Source organism: Scyliorhinus torazame, chromosome 10 (genome assembly GCF_047496885.1).
Source record: "Scyliorhinus torazame isolate Kashiwa2021f chromosome 10, sScyTor2.1, whole genome shotgun sequence".
Taxonomy (NCBI): Eukaryota; Metazoa; Chordata; class Chondrichthyes; order Carcharhiniformes; family Scyliorhinidae; genus Scyliorhinus; species Scyliorhinus torazame.
Window position 1 is genome coordinate 194,852,304 of NC_092716.1, and position 23,225 is coordinate 194,875,528.

At 47.2% G+C, this 23,225-nt stretch overlaps 1 protein-coding gene across 1 annotated transcript in view; it reads right to left on the reverse strand.

The window, feature by feature from the left end:
* The window catches only part of LOC140384480 (spondin-1-like), a 455,772-nt gene that overhangs the window by 341,849 nt on the left and 90,698 nt on the right, over positions 1 to 23,225 (reverse strand). The window lies entirely within an intron of this gene.

Consider the following 23,225-nt stretch of genomic DNA (forward strand, 5'->3'; position numbering starts at 1 on the left):
GTCCCGGATGGCTTCATCTGCAGAAAGTGCACCCAACTGCAGCTCCTCACAGACCGCATGGTTCGGTTGGAGCAGCAATTGGATGCACTTAGGAGCATGCAGGTGGCGGAAAGCGTCATAGATCGCAGTTATGTAAGTGTGGTCACACCCAAGGTGCAGGCAGAGAAATGGGTGACCACCAGAAAGGGCAGGCAGTCAGTGCAGGAATCCCCTGTGGTTGTCCCCCTCTCGAACAGATATACCCCTTTGGATACTGTCGGGGGGGATAGCCTATCAGGGGAAAACAGCAGCAGCCAGAGCAGTGGCACCACGGCTGGCTCTGATGTTCAGAAGGGAGGGTCAAAGCGCAGAAGAGTAATAGTTATAGGGGACTCTATAGTCAGGGGCACAGATAGGCGCTTCTGTGGACGTGAAAGAGACTCCAGGATGGTATGTTGCCTCCCTGGTGCCAGGGTCCAGGATGTCTCCGAACGGGTAGAGGGAATCCTGAAGGGGGAGGGCAAACAGGCAGAGGTCGTTGTACATATTGGTACTAACGACATAGGCAGGAAGGGGCATGAGGTCCTGCAGCAGGAGTTCAGGGAGCTAGGCAGAAAGTTAAAAGACAGGACCTCGAGGGTTGTAATCTCGGGATTACTCCCTGTGCCACGTGCCAGTGAGGCTAGAAATAGGAAGATAGAGCAGACAAACACGTGGCTAAACAGCTGGTGTAGGAGGGAGGGTTTCTGTTATCTGGACCACTGGGAGCTCTTCCGGGGCAGGTGTGACCTGTATAAGATGGACGGGTTGCATCTAAACCGGAGAGGCTTAAATATCCTGGCCGCGAGGTTTGCTAGTGTCACACGGGAGGGTTTAAACTAGTATGGCAGGGGGGTGGGCACGGGAGCAATAGGTCAGAAGGTGAGAGCATTGAGGGAGAACTAGGGAATAGGGACAGTGTGGCTCTGAGGCAGCGCAGACTGGGAGAAGTTGCTGAACACAGCGGGTCTGGTGGCCTGAAGTGCATATGTTTTAATGCAAGGAGCATTACGGGTAAGGCAGATGAACTTAGAGCTTGGATTACTACTTGGAACTATGATGTTGTTGCCATTACAGAGACCTGGTTGAGGGAAGGGCAGGATTGGCAGCTAAACGTTCCAGGATTTAGATGTTTCAGGCGGGATAGAGGGGGATGTAAAAGGGGAGGCGGAGTTGCGCTACTTGTTCAGGAGAGTATCACAGCTATACAGCGAGAGGACACCTCAGAGGGCAGTGAGGCTATATGGGTAGAGATCAGGAATAAGAAGGGTGCAGTCACAATGTTGGGGGTATACTACAGGCCTCCCAACAGCCAGCGGGAGATAGAGGAGCAGATAGGTAGACAGATTTTGGAAAAGAGTAAAAACAACAGGGTTGTGGTGATGGGAGACTTCAACTTCCCCAATATTGACTGGGACTCACTTAGTGCCAGGGGCTTAGACGGGGCAGAGTTTGTAAGGAGCATCCAGGAGGGCTTCTTAAAACAATATGTAAACAGTCCAACTAGGGAAGGGGCGGTACTGGACCTGGTATTGGGGAATGAGCCCGGCCAGGTGGTAGATGTTTCAGTAGGGGAGCATTTCGGTAACAGTGACCACAATTCAGTAAGTTTTAAAGTACTGGTGGACAAGGATAAGAGTGGTCCGAGGATGAATGTGCTAAATTGGGGGAAGGCTAATTATAACAATATTAGGCGGGAACTGAAGAACATAGATTGGGGGCGGATGTTTGAGGGCAAATCAACATCTGACATGTGGGAGGCTTTCAAGTGTCAGTTGAAAGGAATACAGGACAGGCATGTTCCTGTGAGGAAGAAAGACAAATACGGCAATTTTCGGGAACCTTGGATGACGAGTGATATTGTAGGCCTCGTCAAAAAGAAAAAGGAGGCATTTGTCAGGGCTAAAAGGCTGGGAACAGACGAAGCCTGTGTGGCATATAAGGAAAGTAGGAAGGAACTTAAGCAAGGAGTCAGGAGGGCTAGAAGGGGTCATGAAAAGGCATTGGCAAATAGGGTTAAGGAAAATCCCAAGGCTTTTTACACTTACATAAAAAGTAAGAGGGTAGCCAGGGAAAGGGTTGGCCCACTGAAGGATAGGCAAGGGAATCTATGTGTGGAGCCAGAGGAAATGGGCGAGGTACTAAATGAATACTTTGCATCAGTATTCACCAAAGAGAAGGAATTGGTAGATGTTGAGTCTGGAGAAGGGGGTGTAGATAGCCTGGGTCACATTGTGATCCAAAAAGACGAGGTGTTGGGTGTCTTAAAAAATATTAAGGTAGATAAGTCCCCAGGGCCGGATGGGATCTACCCCAGAATACTGAAGGAGGCTGGAGAGGAAATTGCTGAGGCCTTGACAGAAATCTTTGGATCCTCGCTGTCTTCAGGGGATGTCCCGGAGGACTGGAGAATAGCCAATGTTGTTCCTCTGTTTAAGAAGGGTGGCAGGGATAATCCCGGGAACTACAGGCCGGTGAGCCTTACTTCAGTGGTAGGGAAATTACTGGAGAGAATTCTTCGAGACAGGATCTACTCCCATTTGGAAGCAAATGGACGTATTAGTGAGAGGCAGCACGGTTTTGTGAAGGGGAGGTCGTGTCTCACTAACTTGATAGAGTTTTTCGAGGAGGTCACTAAGATGATTGATGCAGGTAGGGCAGTAGATGTTGTCTATATGGACTTCAGTAAGGCCTTTGACAAGGTCCCTCATGGTAGACTGGTACAAAAGGTGAAGTCACACGGGATCAGGGGTGAACTGGCAAGGTGGATACAGAACTGGCTAGGCCATAGAAGGCAGAGGGTAGCAATGGAGGGATGCTTTTCTAATTGGAGGGCTGTGACCAGTGGTGTTCCACAGGGATCAGTGCTGGGACCTTTGCTCTTTGTAGTATATATAAATGATTTGGAGGAAAATGTAACTGGTCTGATTAGTAAGTTTGCAGACGACACAAAGGTTGGTGGAATTGCGGATAGCGATGAGGACTGTCTGAGGATACAGCAGGATTTAGATTGTCTGGAGACTTGGGCGGAGAGATGGCAGATGGAGTTTAACCTGGACAAATGTGAGGTAATGCATTTTGGAAGGGCTAATGCAGGTAGGGAATATACAGTGAATGGTAGAACCCTCAAGAGTATTGAAAGTCAAAGAGATCTAGGAGTACAGGTCCACAGATCACTGAAAGGGGCTACACAGGTGGAGAAGGTAGTCAAGAAGGCATACGGCATGCTTGCCTTCATTGGCCGGGGCATTGAGTATAAGAATTGGCAAGTCATGTTGCAGCTGTATAGAACCTTAGTTAGGCCACACTTGGAGTATAGTGTTCAATTCTGGTCGCCACACTACCAGAAGGATGTGGAGGCTTTAGAGAGGGTGCAGAAGAGATTTACCAGAATGTTGCCTGGTATGGAGGGCATAAGCTACGAGGAGCGATTGAATAAACTCGGTTTGTTCTCACTGGAACGAAGGAGGTTGAGGGGCGACCTGATAGAGGTATACAAAATTATGAGGGGCATAGACAGAGTGGATAGTCAGAGGCTTTTCCCCAGGGTAGAGGGGTCAATTACTAGGGGGCATAGGTTTAAGGTGAGAGGGGCAAAGTTTAGAGTAGATGTACGAGGCAAGTTTTTTACGCAGAGGGTAGTGGGTGCCTGGAACTCACTACCGGAGGAGGTAGTGGAGGCAGGGACGATAGGGACATTTAAGGGGCATCTTGACAAATATATGAATAGGATGGGAATAGAAGGATACGGACCCAGGAAGTGTAGAAGATTGTAGTTTAGTCGGGCAGTATGGTCGGCACGGGCTTGGAGGGCCGAAGGGCCTGTTCCTGTGCTGTACATTTCTTTGTTCTTTGTTTGTAAATGATCTGCAAGCAGGGACGGAGTGTAACATAGCAAAATTTGTGGATAATGCTAAAATGGATGGGAAAGCAAACATTGAAGAGATGATAACGATTTTACAGGCTGATATAGATAGACTAGGAGATTGGGCCATAATTTGGCAGATGGAGTTTAATGTAAGTAAGTATGAGGTTATCCATATTGGCTCAAAAAATAGAAAGGCAAATTAATGTCTAAATGGAAAGCAGATTCAAAATGCATCTGGGCAGAGGGATCTGGATGCCTTTGTTCATGAAAAGCAGAAAGTGGGTAAGCAGGTACAGTATTTAATTAAAAAGACAAATGGAATGTTAATGTTTATTGCAAAAGGACAGGAGTATAAAAGTAGAGAAGTATTGTTGCAATTGTATAGGGTATTGGTGAGACCACATCTGGAGTATTGTGCCCAGTTTTGGTCTCCTTATTTGAGGAAGGATGTGGTGGCATTGCAGGCAGTTCAGAGGAGATTCACCAGATTGATTCTGGGGTTGAAAGGAGTGACACATGAGGAGAGATTAAATAGTTTGGGTTTATACTCGCTGGAGTTTAGAAGGATGAGAGAGGATCTGATCGAGGTATATAAAATACTAAAAGGGATCGATAAAGTAAACGTAGACCAAATGTTCTCCCTTGTTGAGCAATCTAGAGTGAGAGGTCACTGATTTGGGTTGAGAGGCGGTGGCTTTAAAACTGAGATGAGAAGGAAATACTTGCAGGATATGGTGAATTTGTGGAACATGGTGCAGTGGAGTCGGAGTCCTTAAATGGTTTCAAGAAGGAGATAGATATATTTCTGATTTTAAAAATGGGTTAAAGGGATATGGGGAACAGTTAGAGAGGTGACTTTCAGACCAGGAAGTGATCAGCCATGATCTGATCAAATGGCGGAGCAGGCTCAAAGGGCTAAATTGCCTTCTTCTGCTCCTAACTCCTATGTTCCTATGTCCCTGTGGTAGTCACCACTGTTGTATTGTGTATACCGCATACGAGGAGTAATATGGTAAGGCCCCTGTACTACAGGTACGGGGGTAGATCCCTGCCTGCTGGCTCCACCCACTCAGCAGAGTATAAATGTGTGGGGTCTCCGAGCTGCAGCCATTTCGGCAGCAGCTGCGGGAGGCTTGAGAGTGTATCAGTCCTATATTCCCAACTCCTATGTTCCTATGTACTTGCCTTGGGGAGGGAAATTAAATTCTGTCCAGCCAGTCAAAACTGCCCATATCATAAATCTATCTTCCCCTCTGCTCTTAGTTTAGTAACGTCTCAATTTTTAAATGTTCATTCTCCATGACCTCGGCCCTACAACTCAGTAATATATTCTGAACTTTGGCGCATCCCTGATTTTCTCCACTCAATAAAAGTTATTTTTATGTAGCGCCTTTAATGTAATGAAATGTTCCGAAGCACTTCAAAGGAGCTTTATAAGACAAAGTATTACACTGAGCCACAGAAAGAGATATTGTGTCAGATGACCAAAAGCTTGATCTAAGGCACAGGTTACAGTATCCGAAAGGAGAAAAGTGGGGTAGGGAAGTGGAGTGGTGTAGGCAGGGAATTCCAGAGCTTGGGTCAACTCAAGACACAAACACCAATAGTTGAACAATTAAAATTGGGGATGTACAGAATGCCAGAATTAGAAGAGGGAAGATACCTCAAGGGGTTGTGCGACTGGAAGCGAAGGCAGATTGGGTGGAGGAGTTGGGGATGACTGCGGAGGGATTTGAAATCAAGGACGAGAATTTTGAAATAAAGTGTTGGTTGACTGGATGGCAATCTGGGTTAGAGAGCACGGGCAATAGGGGAATGGGACTTGCTGTGAGTTAAGACGGGTACAGCAGCATTTTGGACGACCTCAAGTCGACGGAAGGCAGAATGTGGAAGGCCATCTAGGAGCGTGTTGGAGTCCAGAGGTAACAAAGACTCCAATGAGGGATTCAACGGCAGATGAGCTGAGACAGGCGTGAAGTTGGGTGATGTTACGGAGGTGGAAATAGACGGTCTTAGTGGTTGCAGGAATATGATGCAGGAAGCACATCTCAAGATCAAATGCGACGCCAAGATTGCGAACAGACGGACTTCCGGTGGCGGCTATGAAGGAGTAAGTTGCACATTTGGTGGCTCCCGCTCTGGTCGGACTTTTGGATCTTTCCCCCGTTTTTCTACCGGACTTGAATTGTAAAATGGATGTTAGTGGCAATTGTTTACTGAATTCCCACTTTGGTGCATGGAGAGAAGGACTAGAAGTGTTCGTAAGGGCAGGAACAAAAAGATAGAGAAGGCTTGGGCTGTAGCTGCAGCAGAAGACAGCGTGGCGGAGATTCAGTCCCCTGGCTTGTCGACCCAACAGTCTATGGAGCAGCTGATGCAAGTCATCAGGAAGGCTTTGCTATGCAGAAACGGGACTGCTTGGACCCGATAAAAGAGTCGATTGAGCGGTTGGAGCATAGATTGGACGCCCAAAATCGGGCGATCCAGAAGGTGGAGAAGGCGCTGGCTGAGCAGGAGGAACATCAGATTGTGGTGGAGCTGGAGGTGGGGATGCTGAGGGACCAGCAGAAGAAGCTCCTGGAGAAGGGGGAGGACCTAGAGAATAGGTCCGCCGGCAGAACCTAAGAATCGTCGGGCTCCCGGAGGGGTCCGAAGGAAGGGACGCTGGGGCATACATCGCAGACATGTTTGTGAAGCTGCTGGGGGATGGGGCATTCTCCCGACCATTGAAGGTGGATAGGGCTCACAGAGCACCAGTGAGAAGCCGTGAATGGGAAACCCCCCCGAGGGCAATGGTGGTGAGATTCTCGGATAAGTAGCGCATTCTACAGTGGACCAAACAGACACAGAGCTGTAAATGGGGCAATAGCATCCTGCGGGTTTACCAGGACCTGAGTGCAGAGGTGGCCAGGAGGAGAGCAGGCTTCAACCAGATCAGGTCGATCCTTTCTAAGAAAAAGGTGAAGTTTGGACTGTTATACCCAGTCCGTCTCTGGGTCACGCATGAGGATCAGCACTTCTACTTCGAGTTGCCTGAGGACTTTGCGAAAAAGAAAGGGCTGGTGATGGATTGAGAACTTTTGAACTTGATTGCAACGTTCATGTTTTTGTTTCTTCTTTTTGTTTCTCTGTTTTGTAAAAAGTTTCTCGTTTTGCGTTTCATGGAAGATGTTTGTGATGCCGTTTGCGTTGATTTGGAACCAGCGGTAGAGGTGAGCGAGTTAAGGTTTTCATTTGCACTGTTGGGGGATGGAGGTGTGCCTGTGTTGATCTTGGTGTTTTTCTGTTGGGCAATTGTGTGGGGATTGTTTGATGTGGGAGTCTGTTTGTATGAGCGTTGGGGGGGGGAGGGGGGGGGCGGGAACAATCGGTGGGAGAATATCTGGGGCCGGGGATGGGGCCACCAAGCTAGCTGGATGAGCTAGCTCACGGAAGCGCAGTGGGGTGTGTGCATATGTTTGGTTTAGTAAAGGGGTTGGGTTACAGGGTGTTGCTACTGGGGGGGTGGGGGGGTTGTGAATGTTCTGCTGATGAAGGAGGGACTTGAGCTGAGGGACAGAGAGGAGGTTGGGGCGGGGGCTGCCTAGGGATGGACCGGTGGAGGCACGGAGCACACCTGGAGGCGGGCCTAAAAAAGGGGATGGCTGGTCGGCGGAGGGGGGAGTGGCAATGAGCCTCCCAACTAGGCTGATCACCTGGAATGATCGAGGGTTAAATGGGCCAGTCAGAAGGGCACGTGTGTTCGCGCATCTTTGGGGATTGAAGGCAGACGCGGTAATGTTGCAGGAGACGCACCTTAGAGTAGTGGACCAGGTTAAACTGAGGAAAGGCTGGGTCAGTCAGGTCTTTCACTCGGGACTGGATTCAAAGACTAGAGGGGTCGCGATCCTGATCAATAAGCGGGTGGTGTTTGAGGCGGGTAGAATAATCTCGGGTGGGGGAGGTCGTACATTATGGTCAGTGGGAAACTGGAGGGGGTGCACGTGGTATTAGTAAATGTGTATGCGCCAAATTGGGATGATGTGGAATTTATAAAGAGGATGCTGGGGAAGATACCGGACCTGGACTCGCACAGGTTGGTCATGGGAGGGGACTTCAACATAGTTATGGATCGTGGCTTGGACCGGTGAAGCTCAAAAAAGGGCAGTGTGCTAGCAATGGCAAAGGAACTAAGAGGTAAGAGGGTTCATGGAGCAGATGGGGCGATGGGGGCGAGGGGGGGGGGGATCCATGGAGATTTGGGCAGCTGAGGGTGAAGGAGTTCTCCTTCTACTCACACGTGCATAAAGTGTACTCCCGGATTGATTTCTTTATTTGAGCAGGGCCTTGCTGGCTGGGGTGGTGGACACGGGGTACTCGGCGATTATAATCTCAGACCATGCTCCGCACTGGGTTGACCTGCAGGTTAGTAAAGACAGTAACCAGCGCCCGCATTGGAGATTGGATGTGGGACTCTTGGCGGATGAAGGGGTGTGCGAACGGCTGAGGAAATGTATTCAGAGCTACCTGCAGGTCAATGACACGGGGGAAATTTCAGCAGCGGTGGTGTGGGAAGCACTGAAGGCGGTGGTAAGAGGGGAGCTGATCTCGATCCGGGCTCATAGAGAGAAGGTGGATAGGGCAGAGACGGACCGACTGGTAAAGGAGACACTACAGATTGATAGGATGTATGCAGAGACACCAGAGGCAGGGCTTTTGAGGGAACGGTGGAGATTACAGGCGGAGTTTAGCTTGCTGAACACAGGGAGGGCGGTGGAGCAGCTGAGAATACAAGGGGGGACGATCTATGAACATGGAGAGAAGGCCAGCAGAATGCTTGCACAGCAGCTTAGGAAGAGAGAGGCAGCTAGGGAGATAGGGAAAGTAAAGGACGGTGAGGGGAACCTGGTTGGTGATTCAGTAGGGGTGAATAAGGCGTTTAGGGATTTCTACAGCAGGCTGTACAGGTCGGAACCCCCTACGGGGCCGGAGGGGATGCGGCACTTCTTGGAGGGGCTGAATTTCTCAAAGGTGGACGGGGAGTGGGTAGAAGGGCTGGGGCCCCAATCGGGCTGGAAGAGATAGTGGAAGGCTTGAAGCTCATGCAGGCGGGTAAGGCCCCGGGTCTGGAGGGGTACCCAGTGGAGTTTTATAAAAAGTTCTCGGGATTATTAGGGCCGGTGTTGTTGAGGATGTTCAATGAGGCAAGGGAAAGAGGGGTGCTGCCCCCGACGATGTCACAGGCAATGGTTTTGCTGATTCTTAAGCGGGACAAGAACCCGGAGCTGTGTGGGTCCTACAGGCCGATGTCCCTGTTGAATGTAGATGCCAAGTTGCTGGCCAAAATCATGTCCTCCAGAATCAAGGATTGTGTTCCGGACGTTATTGGGGAGGACCAGACGGGGTTTGTTAAGGGCAGGCAGTTGGTGGCCAATGTAAGAAGGCTGTTAAATGTGATCATGATGCCCCCAGAAGGTAGGGAGTTGGAGGTAGTGATCGCAATGGATGAAGAAAAGGCTTTTGATTGGGTAGAATGGGATTATCTGTGGGAGGTACTGGGATGGTTCGGATTTGGGAGGGGCTTTATTGACTGGGTCAGGTTGCTGTATCAGGCTCCTGTGGCAAGTGTACGGACGAATAGGACTATTTTAGACTGCACCGGGGGACGAGACAGGGATGCCCCTGGTGTGTTATGTACTCTGGGATAACCCAGGCTGCAACTCGATGCAGCTTTGACCAAAAGATACTCCAGACTTTGAAGTAAGTTCAATGTGATTTATTGAACCATTAGCACAGTTCTCTATGAGTTTAACTCTCCTGCTAATCTTGCTATAGTAACTCAGGCTAACTAACCAGTCTGCTCTAAGCCACACGGTGGATGTGATGCTTCTGATCTGCCCCTGTCCTACTCTCTAAGTGTCTGTCTGTGGAAAGAGACAGAGCATGTGTGCCCTGTCCTTATATATGGTTTGTGTAATGCCCCCTTGTGGTAATGCCACCTCTGGGTGTCTTGACTGCTCATTGGTTGTGTCCTATTCGAAGTGTTCCTTAACTGCATGTTTGCATATCATGACATCTCCGGTGCTCCCTCTAGTGTTTACTTAGTTGTAGTGTATTTACATTAACCCCTTGTGTATTTACAGTGATGCATATCGCCACATCCCCCCTTTTGTCGTGTTACATATTTTCTGTACTTGGTTAAAGAAAATTGAACAAAATAGGTAAATAAGTGACGACATGTACAAGTCATGATGACAGTGATGATTATACATTACCAAATAATATATATGAGTCCAAAGTTCATGAATTTATATGGTCGAGTGGCTTTCTTGTTTTGTTACTGAAGTGTCGATGTTGATGTTGTCATGTCCTTGTGAACGCCGTCAACGTGCCTGTGCTTAAGGAACCAAGAAGTCATCAGGAGGTGTTCAAATGGTCAAATTACTTCATTGTCTGATTTGGACTCATTTTTTTTTCGATACTTGTGGTAGCAATTCTTGATGTCATCTTTCCTGTTTGACCTGGACTGGTGTCTGTGTTTGTGGTATTGATGCCATATGTCAGCTGCCTTGAAAGCTGGTCTGCTTGTTTATAGTGGAGCAAATGTGAATTTGTAAGATGCGTTATCATGCCATGGTATGTCATCACACTGGCCATGGTCTTGAGCTGTGCTGTCACAGTGTCCTGCATTGGCAGAGTTGTACCATGTCGTACCAGTCGTTATTCCAGTGTTGTTGGTTTTTTCGTGCTTGTTGTTGCCGTTGGTGCCTTTGGTACGCTTCTTGTTGTTGTTTTTGTAGGTTTTGTTGTTGTGTTTGTTGCGCTCAATGACCACACCGAGTGGAGAATTTGAGTCCTTCACAAAGTTACTTGTGTCAGTGTCCTTTGTGGCATTTGCTGTTTCATTGAGCGTTTCATCTTTGATTCCTCGGCGCTCTCCGTCTGGAGTCATGTCCGGTTCACTGGAATCATCTTTGGTTTCTTGATGGTCCTCTGTCGGAGTCATTTCAGGTTCACTTGAATCACTTTTGGTTTTGTGATGCTCCTCGTCTGGAGTCAAAATGTTCAAGATTTCATTTTCTCGTGGAGAGGCTCGAGTGGATGAGGTGTCAATTGACGTTGTCGCACTGGATGCACTAGTAGTCTCACTTTGATTGTCGAGTGCCTCTGTACATACGAGCTGAGATCTGTCAGTCTCGCTGTGATGTTGAACATCTTGAATGGGAATTGTGAAGCTTTTGTCACTTGTCGCACATACAGGGGGTAGACCTTCAGTGTCTTCTTGTCGGTTAGATGAGCTGGGTAGACTGTCAGAGTCTTCTTCTGGTGGCTCAAATAATCTGGGTAGAGTGTCACAGTCTTTTTGTTGTTCACGTGAGCGTGGTAGACTGTCATAGTCTTCCTGCTGTGCACTTGAGCGTGGCAGACTTGCATCGTCTGCTGCTGGTTGCTCAGATAAGGTTGCTAGACCTTCATGGTCTTGTTCATGCAAGGACTGCGCTCTGCAGTCTTGCGTTGCTTCCATCGTGAAGTCTGTCAACGAGCTTGCTGTGGAGGCTTGTGTCGCTGCCTCTGTGGAGTCTGGCATCGTTCCCTGTGTGGAGTCATGCAGTGGTCTCGCTGTGGAGTCTTGTCATTGCTTTCTGTGCAGAGTCGGGGACTCTTCGTGGTGCGTGGACCACTCTCTTGGCGTCAGGCCGCTCTCTGTGGGCTTGTACCGCTCTCTGTCTCTTGGCGTCAGGCCGCAGCAGAATCCTGTACTCATGGGTCGGGATGTTGTCTGTGCTGGGCTGAGGATCCTCAAATCCGAAGAACTCGCCCATGACTGTGTCGGATGCTTCAATGTACAACACATCTCGTTGCGGTTCAAATTTGGTACTGAGGTCACCACGTCCAATGATGAAATCATCGTCAGAGTCGTAGTCTTCAAGGACTAAATCATCTTTTAAGGCGGTGCTAACCGCTTGTTGCAGGGTTCTGCGGAGGTTACTTTCAGCTACTGGTCGAAGTTCAGGCATTGTGCTGTCGTTCCAGGTGAAAGAATTGTGTTTTCTGGCTTTAAAATGTTTTTTCACTATTTTGGGACATTTCCCCATTAAGTGGGCGCGGTCCCCGGCCTCTGACGTCATGACGCTTGTGACGTAGAGCGTAGGAACGGATTGCGCATGCGCAGATCGCTTTTCCTTCACTGTGCGCTCCTTTCTCAACTGCACATGCGTGGCTTCTCGTTCATGCGCAAACCACTGTTTGCCGGTTTGCGTCTCCTTGGGAACTGCGCATGTGTGGCTCCTTGCGCAAGATGACTGCCAATCTAAACTGCCGTTTGCCTCTGCTGCAAGCCTACCTTTGCCTCATGGTGAGTATAGGCATCAGTTTTACCGATTTCTTTTGTGTTTACCTCGCAGTAGTTTTCAAACTTGTCCAGGACTGTCTGGAAGTCTCTCTTATCCTGCCCTTTCGAGTACTTGAAGGAGTTGAAGATTTCTGTTGCACTTTTACCCGCAATGGTGGGTAGAAGACCTATCTTCTCAGCATCGGCCACGCCATTTTGGTCGGATGCTACCATGTAAATCTCAAATCTCTGCTTAAATGCACGCCAGTTGGCACTCAGATTGCCGTGGTACCTGAGCTGCTGAGGAACCGAAATCTCGATCACCTTGCCTGGGTGCTGTTACTGGTAGTCACGGATCTTGCTGAGTTGAACTATATAGATTCAACAGGCACTACTGGTACCACAATGTGTTATGTACTCTCGGATAAGACAGACCGCAACTCGATGCAGCTTTGACCAAAAGATACTCCAGACTTTGAAATAATTTCAATGTGATTTATTGAACTTTTCGCACAGTTCTCTATGAGTTCGACTCTCCTACTAATCTTGCTATAGTAACTCAGTCTAACTAACCAGTCTGCTCTAAGCCATGTGTTGGGTGTGATGCTTCTGATCTGCCCCTGTCCTAATCTCGAAGTGTCGCCTCTGGAAAGAGACAGAGCATGTGTGCCCTGTCCTTTTATATGGGTTGTGTAATGCCCCCTTGTGGTAATGCCACCTCTGGGTGTCTTGAATGCTCATTGGTTGTGTCCTATTCTAAGTGTTCATTAGCTGCATGTTTGCATCTCATGACATCTCCGGTGCTCCCTCTAGTGTTTACTTAGCTGTAGTGTATTTACATTAACCCCTTGTGTATATACGGTGATTCATATCACAGCCCCCTCTCCCTACTGTTGTTTGCGCTGGCTACAGAGCCATTGGCAATTGCCCTGAGAGCCTCGAGGGGCTGGAGAGGATTGGTCCGGGGGGGTGTTGGAGCATAGGGTTTCGCTCTATGCGGATGACCTCCTTCTGTACATTTCAGATCCAATAGATAGGGGAATTTGGCCGGTTTTCGGGGTATAAGCTTAATATGGGAAAAGTGAGATGTTTATGGTACGAGCGAGGGGACAGGAGAGGCGACTGGGAGAGCTGACATTTAGGTAGAGGGAAGCTTTAGATACCTAGGCATCCAAGTGGCGTGGGAATGGGACCAGCTGTATAAATTGAATCTGGCCCAGCTAGTGGACCAAATGAAGGACGATTTTCGTGGATGGGACGCGCTTCCGTTTTCTCTGGCTGGGAGGGTGCAAATGGTGAAGATGACGGTCCTCCCGAGATTCCTATTTGTATTTCAGTGTCTCCCCATCTTTATTCCGCGGTCCTTTTTTAAGCAGGTCAACAGAGTAATCACGGGCTTCGTCTGGGCGGTCAAGACCCCGCGAGTAAGGAAGGTAATGCTTGAGCGGAGTCGGGGAGAGGGCGGACTGACGCTGCCAAATTTTAGCAACTATTACTGGGCGGCTAATATAGCCATGATCAGGAAGTGGATGGCGGGGGAAGGGTCGGCATGGGTGCGTATGGAGGCGGCTTCATGTATGGTCACCAGTTTGGGGGCGTTGGTAACTGCGCCTCTGCCGTTCCTGCCGGCACGGTACTCCACCAGTCCTGTGGTGGTGGCAGCCCTGAGAGTTTGGGGCCAGTGGAGGCGGCATGTGGGAGCATCGGTCTGGGCCCCAATCTGTGATAATCACCGGTTTGCCCCGGGGAGTATGGATGGGGGGGTTCCGGGTATGGCGGAGAGCGGGGTTTGAGAGGATGGGGGATATGTTCATAGGGGAGAGCTTTCCTAGGATGAGGGCGTTGGAGGAAAAGTTTGGGTTGGCGAGGGGAAACAAATTCAGGTTTCTGCAGGTTTGTGACTTCCTTCGTAAACAGGTGTCAACCTTCCCCCTCCTACCGCTAAGGGGGATTCAGGAGAGGGTAGTTTCCAGAGGGTGGGTAGGAGAAGGGAGCGTCTCGGACATTTATAAGGAGCTTATGGGGTCAGAGGAGACGCAGACTGAGGAGCTGAAGCGCAAGTGGGAAGAGGAGCTGGGAGGTGAGATAGAGGATGGTCCATGGGCAGACGCGTTGAGTAGAGTCAACACGTCTGCAATATGTGCCAGGCTCAGCCTGATACAATATAAGATTGTTCACCGGGCTCACATGACAGTGGCCCGGTAGTGGCGGAGTAGTTTAGATGAGAGTAGGGGGTCAATAAGGGTGGGACCTATACGAAAGATAAATGGCTTTTGCACTATGTTTATGGTTTCATGTATATTGTTTATTTTGTTGTTGTTACTATACCAAAAATACCTCAATAAAATGTTTATTACAAAAAAAAGATTGCGAACAGACTGGCTTAATCTCAGGTTGTTTCTAGGAGAGGGACAGGGTTGGTAGCAAGGCAATGGAGTTTGAAGCAGGAACAGGAAAACAATGGCTCCAGGCTTCTCAATATTTAATTGGACGAAATTTCTGCTCATCCAGTGCTGGTTGTCAGATATGCAGTCTGATAACTCAACGGCAGTGGAGGAGTCCAGAGAGGTGGTGGTGAGCTAGAGCTGGACGTCATCTGTGTACATTTGATTATGATTTTGAATGATGTCACTGAGGGAGAGCATGCAGATGAGAAATAGAAAGAAGCCAAAGATAGCTCCACCAATGGCAGTTGTGCCTTCAGTTGCCTGGGCCCAAAGCTCTGGAGATCCCTCTCCTAAACCTTCCTCCCTCTCGAACTCTCTCTTTTCTTTTAGGTTGTTCTTTGAAACCTATATGTTGGCCAAACTTGTGGCCATCTACTCTATTTGCTCCTTGTGTGGCTTGCTATCACATTTTGTTTGACAGTGCTCACATGAAGGACCTTGGGACATTTTACTGTGTTGAAAGCAGGTGACTGCAGCATAAATGATGAAATGTGAGGAAAACAATTCAAACCTTTGTTAAAAAAAAATATTGGACTGGTGAAAACATAGAGGGCGGGATTCTCCGACCCTGCACCGGGGGAATCGGCGGCATTGGCGCGGCGCCGGTCCTACGCGGCCCCTCGCGATTGTATGCGCATGATGGGCCGAGTGCCCGCCGTGTTAGGCCAAGTCCCGCCGGCGCCGTCCACGTGTGGTCCTACCCGGCGGGACCTCGGCATTCATGTTGCGGGGGGGCGGCCCGGTGCGCGAATCGAACCCGGGTCCCTGGCGCTGTGATACTGCAGAGCCAACCACCGCGTCACTGTGTGCCTATGTTGACATAGCTCAGTAAGTTGAAAATTGGAAATCAATAGAAGCGTGCAAAGAAAAGCCACGCGATGACAGGTTGAATGTTTACTTTTTATATTTAGTAAAATTAGATTCGACATGTTTAATGCTGTAGTTCAAGTTTAATATTGAAGTAATAGAACTTGAATCATATTAATATTGTAATATTAATATTTATTTCTGAGTCACAGTACGAACTGAAAGCAAGTCTGCCCAGAGAGACAACATAGTCTCAAACCTATTTATATTAATCTAATTTTCTTAGCTGCTAAATCGGTCTCATTTATACTCTGGGTAGATCAGAGAATGAGAGTTAATCACGGCATCTGTGAGATTCAAACATGTAAATTTGCTCCAATTTCATAAACGTTACTTAAGAACCAAGAGTAGTGGATATGTTACTGGTACAGTAATCACCAATAAATCCAGTCGCAAATTCAGGAGAAACTTCTGTATCTAGGGATTGGTGAGAATGTGGAACTCACCCAACAGCAGAAACTGAGCTGAACAACATGTTTGCATTTAAAGGTAACTTGATCAACACGAAGAATAATAATAGCTAGATTGAGATGAAGAGGGGGGTGGAGTAGGGTGCAGGGGGAGGGGGGATGGTGAAGCATAGATGGAGCATAGGCTCCAGTCACAGACAGGCTGATCTATTCTTGTGTTACACATTCTATGTAATGGCACAGGGCTAATAATTCAGAGAACACGAGTTAAAATTTTGCCAGGGCTGCCTGAGAATTTTATTTTTAGTTGTAAAAGAATTCTGGAGGTAAAAGTAACCATGAAGTGGTTGGATTGTTGTACAACACAATTGGTTCATTAATGTCCCTTTAGGGAACGATACATGCTGGCCTTACCCAGTCTGGGCCCAGATGTGACTCTCCTGCACTAATGAAGTTGACGCTTAAATGCCCTCTGACAAATATCAAAACCGCATCAAAGAACAGTGCACAGGAAATACCTTCACCCCACAGGCTGCTATGTTCCAGGAAGGTGGTTCACAACCACCCTCTTGGTGGTAGACCAGAAATGGGCAATAATTGCTGAACGTGGCAGCAGTGTCCATGTTAACATCTCGAGGATAAGTATGAAAATATGCGATTCACTCATATTACTTCGAGCATGTTTGCATCATTTCCAGACAGACCACGACCTTCCCCTAAGGCTGGTGGAATCCCCAAAACTGAAGTGGATCTTTATTTTAAGGGGAGCGTTGTTAATTAAATCAATACCTGAAATAAAACTGTCCACTGTTTGGGAAGCAGGATGTGAAGCATAATAAAACTCGTGCTCTGCCTCTTCATGGTTTATATAAAAGCTAAGCATCTTAAAAGCCGACGAAATACAGTAAGGCTGTGCTGATCTGAGGAACCAGTGATCAGAGGCTTTTTATCTTTCGGGCCACTTAGCCGAAAACTGCAGAGGTCGGCAGCCTCATATAAACAATATAAACACCCACCAACTATCACTGTCACATTAAAAACACATTTTGTGTCATTAAATTCACATAAAAGAACCACCCCAAGCTAAATTACAGATGAATCGAGTAAATGATACACCAACGAGGTTGTGTTACTGAGAACTGACTTTCTCCAAACTGCCAGGAATTCAAAGAAGCAAATCTAAGAAATATAGGAAGAGGAGCAGGTCATTCAGCCCCTTGAGCCTATTTTGTCATTCAATCAGACCATGGCTGACCTACATCTTAACTCCATCTTAGGTTCGGCACCTCTTTACTACCCTCGCCCAATAAAAATGTATCAATCTCAGTGATTTCCATACTTGAACTCCCAAATGCCTTCCCTCCTCCGCAGTTCCTAGGTTCCCTGATGTATCTTCCTTAGGTCCAAAGTGGATGACCACACACTTCTGTACATTCAACCTCATCTGCCACAGTTTTCCCCACAAATAGAAGAGCAAATGGAAACCATTTTAACAGGGTTTAAGGAGCAGTTAGTTTGGACCAGTACTCCCATTCTGACCCAACAGCTGGCTTACAGATTTCACCCCGCCGCCTGGTGCACAGGCTAAGTGATTGTCCACATCCATTATGGCATCATTCATCCTAGCAGCCATATTACCATATTACAATGATTTAAAGAAAGGTTTTCTTCTCTGAGTTCTCAGCAGCTTCACACTTGTTCTCTGCCTCACTCTATCAGTTTCCCCTCAATCTGCTCCGTGGAATCACCACTCCATTGACCCTGTGGCACACTAATTAACTTCATATTTTCTGCCTGAATTGCAGCCTTGGATTGTCACAGTAGGTAATCTTCTAATCTAACTGGATACTTTTAGCTGCCAAATGACACTACATTTCTTGTTGTTCGTTTTGAACTGTAAGAGAGAACAATTGACACTTAATCCAAGTGGGGCAGCACGGTAGCACAAGTGGATAGCACTGTGGCTTCACAGCGCCAGGGTCCCAGGTTTGATTCCCCGCTGGGTCACTGTCAGTACGGAGTCTGCACGTTCTCCCCATGTTTGCGTGGGTTTCCTCCGGGTGCTCCGGTTTCCTCCCACAGTCCAAAATGTGCAGGTTAGGTGGATTGGCCATGATAAATTGCCCTTCGTGTCCAAAAAGGTTATTGGGTTACGGGGTTAGGGCGGAAGTGAGGACTTAAGTGGGTCAGTGCAGACTCGATGGGCCGAATGGCCTCCTTCTGCACTGTATATTCTATGTTCTGTGAACGTGAAAACAGGAGTTAGCCACTTAGCGCTCGAGTCTTTTCCGTCATTTTATTACAGTCAAGATGACTTGTACTTAACTCCATTTACCTGCTTTTGGCCCACAACCCTTTTGGGGGAGGGTGTTCCAGATGGCCACTATGGAAAAGTGCCTCCTGATTTCACTTCCAAATAGCCTTTGTTGTAATTTGGAGATTATAGGCGGGATTTCTGCCCTCCATGGTGTTTTTTTTTTATGGCAGATGTGGCATGCCATTGGCCTCTGGAGGGATCTTCCAGTCCCGCTAATGTGTACGGTGTTTTGGGTGGCTTGCCCGTGCGGCCGCCAGGGAATCCGCCACGGGGTTTGGGAGTGTGGTGGATGGGGGTGGGGTGGGGGAGGGGGCCTTAGACAGGAAGGGAAGGGTCAAAAAACTCGCCCTATGTTTCCTTCTTCTGGATTCTCCGACCAAGGCTTCACAATTACATTTCCCTATCAAACCATATCCATCACCACTCAGACTTCTAACCTCAAGTGAATACAAGCCCAGCCTATACAATTTGTCCTCATAATTTAATCCCTTAAACCCTGATATCATTCTGGGAATCTGCACTGCACTCTCTTTAAGGTCAATATATGCCTCCTGAGGTTACATGCCCACAACTGAACACAGTTACTCCACATGAGGTTGGATCAAGGCTTTGCACAACTGAAATATCAAGATAGGAATCATATAGGATATGTAACTGTCTATACGCAGTTCAGATAGTGATAGTAAATGAACATAATGGAAATAATTTTCACCTTCAACAGTGAGGCAGAAATGAGCTGAATCCAATTGCTCTGCTATTACATAACTCACCCAGTTTGCATCCAATTCATTTCATCAATGGAGTACTGTTAATAATAATAATACTGTGTAATGTAGTGAACATGTGAACCAGGTTACATAAAGGAAGCTCCCACAAACAGCAATGTGATAATGTCTATGCAATTTGCTTTTTGCAATAGCGATTCAGGAATAAATATTGGTCAGGGCACCAGGAAGAACTCCGTTGCTCTTCAAAGAATTTCATGGGGTCTATTAAAGCGCACCCTGTCCCTTTTATCTTACTTCTATGTGGAAAAAAAAAACCCTACTTTATCCATTTTTGTTTCTAACTCTGGGTCTCAATCTTTTGTTTAAATCCTCATTGTCCATCTGCCCTTTTGCTTCTTTCTTGTGTGTGTTCTTCATCGCAGCAGGGGCGTGTGTCATCTCACTTCCTCTCTTGTCAGTGATTCACCATTAGAACCAATGGACAGTCCTCCTCTTGATTATTTCAAGAGTGCAGCTTCTTTTGTCTAACATGGACTAGCCTGATAATTATGATTTGGGTTGCCACAATTGACCCATCTTGCATCAGTTGCAATATTCCACAAACTGGCTCATCTGGCTTCAATGCATGTTTTCATATTCAGCAGCCTGGGGTTTCTTGCTTTTAAAAAAAAAAGTACATATTCACTTTGCTGTAAGACATGACATACGTCTTACATGCTGTAATCACAACCCATTCACAAAATTCTTTCAACAGGGAAAAGATATCAATATCATGTTTTGTTACAGGTACAAAACAAGTCAGAAGGTAAAAGTGTCAGCAAAGTTCAAGATAAATATGAAAATAATATTTTCCAGAAATATTCGCAAGAGAGGATAATAGTGAATTGCTATTCATTTCCGGTATTACCCTCTGTATCCTGGTGGATTTTGAAGTCAGTGTTCAACAATCTAAGGGGGATTAAGACAAACCCAATTATAGGCTGTACATACCATAATTAGACACAAGGATATTTCTGAGGCTCTGCTTATTAGCATTGGCATTGATAAGGACTAGAAGTAACTAGGTGTATTCAGAAACAGTTCACAAAGCGAATCTAAGCTACCACAGCCTCTTGTCTCAGATCTGCAAAATATGAATAATGCAAACTGTCTGAAAGGAAAGGCTCGAGGAATGTATTGTAATACAAATAACTTAGTAAAAAAACAAGTATGCATTAAGAAGTGGAATATGTTGCTGTGACAATGCTCCATGTCATTTTTAAGAATGTTGTTGACACTGTATGTGGTTTACATTGGCTTTCAAAAAGCTTTTGAAAACGTTCCATATGACAGGCTACATACACTAAACCATGCGACGCAAAAAGAAATTGGCTGAAAACTTAGCCGACCTCTGGAAGTATCAGATTGGAATGGAAGATGTGTCAGAAGTTACAAAGAGTAGCGCATACATTCCAATTGCTTCTAACCTGCATAAATGACCAGGAAAACCCACTCCATCTGTAAACCAGTCAAAGTTGCAAGTAACACAGAGCCAAAGAAGGCAGCCATGACAGAGGCTACAGACAATGATTTGTGAAAAGGATTTTGAGACCTTACAAGGCAAGTTAAATTTGACTGTCACCAAGGTACTGCATTGCGGGTAGCTTGTCATCATAAGTAACATCCTTGTGTCTGAATCAGAAAATACTGGATCCAAGTCTCTACTCTAAGAGATTGAGCAGAAAGTCTAGGCTGACACTTAGGTGAAGAGCTGCCATCTTTCAGATGAGATAGGATCAAGTAGGGTCATATCTACCCGCTCAGGTGGATGTAAAAGATTACGTGGCACTATTTTGAAAAAGAGCAGGGGAACTCTCCCTAGTGACCATCTAACTAACATTTAGCTCTCAACCAATAACTCTACAGATCATGTAGTCATTCCCTCATTGGCTCTAAGCTCTAGTTTGTCCTCCCTACATTACTCTCCTCCTTTAAATCCTCCTCTACTTGCCTGGGTGAGTGCAGCATCAAGAACATTCAAGAAGCATATCGCCATCCAAAACAAGTCAGCCCACTTGATTGACACGCCATCCACAAAAATTAATTCCCTTTACCACCAGCACACCATGGCTGCAATGTGTATCATCGACAAGATGCATTGCAGCAACTTACCACGTCTCCTTCGACAGTACCTCCCAAACCAGTAATCTCTACCACCTAGAAGAACAAGGGCACCTAGTGCAAGTTTCCCTCCAAGTCACACACTTTCCCAATTTGGAAATATATTGGTTGTTACTTCATCGTCACTGGATCAACATCCTAGAAATTGCTCCCAAATGGCATTGTGGGTATACCTACACAAGACAGCAGCTGTTCAAGAAGGCAACTCAGCACCAGCTTCTCAAGAAACAGCTGGGCACGAGGAGGAAATGTAGACTTTGACAGAATCACCCCCACTTTGTGAATGAATAGAACAAAATCAAATCATGTCAGCTGAGACTTCATTATATTTCCATTGTTGATCTATTGTTGATCTGCAGAGAACAGCTGGACCCCAAATTATTTTACAAGATGTTGACATCGTCACTAAATCAACAGGGAACCAAGACAACAATAAATATTAGGTATTGCTACTGAAAAAAAATGTCGATTAATGATTAAAGGACTGATGTAATTGATGTGTTTAAGATGATTAAATAACCTGACAGGGTTGATAGAGGTAAATTATTTCCCCTATTTTTGTGGGGGGGGGGGGGGAAGTCAGTGGCAAAAACCGCAGGACATAACGTTAAAATGCTGGTCAGGAATGATGTCGGGAAACATTTCTTTGCACTAAAGATAATGGAAACCTGGAACAATCTCTCTCTAAAAGCTGTTGATTTGGGGGTTTGCTTGAAAGTTTCAAAACTGAGATGTATTGGGACGGGATTCTCCTTCCCGCCAGCCCTGTTTTCCGGCACGGTGTGTCCCTGCCGGCAGCAGGATTCTCTGTTCCCACAGCCGGCCAAAGGGAATTCCCATTGGGGCCACCCCAACCCGTCAGGATATTGGCGCAGCTGGTGGAGCACAATATTCCGCTGACGGAGAATCCCGCAGATGGATTTTCATAATGAAAGCATGATTCAACGGAAAAATGTCAAAGTCCAGTTTTGGGTGCGATTGGTGGCGTGTTTTATGATGGCTGCAATGCCGAGATGGAGACCGCTATTCAATGGAACTTTGCCATTTTTTGACTCTCAGGAAGCTTCTCCCCATCAGGGCAATACTTTGAAATCCTTCCGGTGCTGACCTCACCAGCAGGTGCAGCTCCTCATCAGTTCAGGATGCCATTTTGAAAGGCTGCCCCAATCTTTACAACCCCTTTTTTCAGGATCCCCCTTCACCGGGGATCCTTTCTGCTGCCCCCTAAAACCCCCCCTCATTCCCCCTTTCATGGACATGGCCCACCCCATACCCTGACCCTTAAAGTGCCAACCTGGCACCTGGGCACCTTGGCACTGCCAGTCTGGCACCCTGGCAGTGTCAACTGGGCATACTGGCAGTGCCAGGATGGCACTGTCCGGGTGCCTGGGTGGCACAGCGAAAGTTCTCAGGTGCCATGGGAGTGCCAGTGTACTACCCTGCCCTATCCCCTGCCACCCCGGGAGCTCTAATGGCCTCTAGAACCCCCGCGAAGTGTCATCCTGAACAAAGAACAAACAAAAGTACAGCACAGGAACAGGCCCTTTGGCCCTCCAAGCCTGCGCCGACCATGCTGCCCTCTAAACTAAAATTTTCTACACTTCGGGGGTCCGCATCCCTCTAATCCCATCCTATTCATGTATTTGTCACGATGCCCCTTAAATGTCACTATCGTCCCTGCTTCCACCACCTCCTGTGGCAGCAAGATCCAGGTACCCACTACCCTCTGTGTAAAATACTTGCCTCGTACATCTCCTCTAAACCTTGCCCTTTGCACCTTAAACCTCTGCCGCCTAGTAACTAACCCCGCTCCTCTGGGAAAAAGTCTCTGACTATCCACCCTGTCTATGCCCCTCATAATTTTGTAGACCTCTATCAGGTTGCCCCTCAACCTCCGTCATTCCAGTGAGAACAAACAGAGTTTATTCAACCTCTCCTCTTGGCTAATGCCCTCCATACCTTGCAACATCCTGGCAAATCTCTTCTGCATTCTTTCTAAAGCCTCCACACCCTTCTGGTAGTGTGGCGACCAGAATTGAACACTATACTCCAAGGCTAGCCTAACTAAGGTTCTATACAGCTGCAACATGACTTGCCAA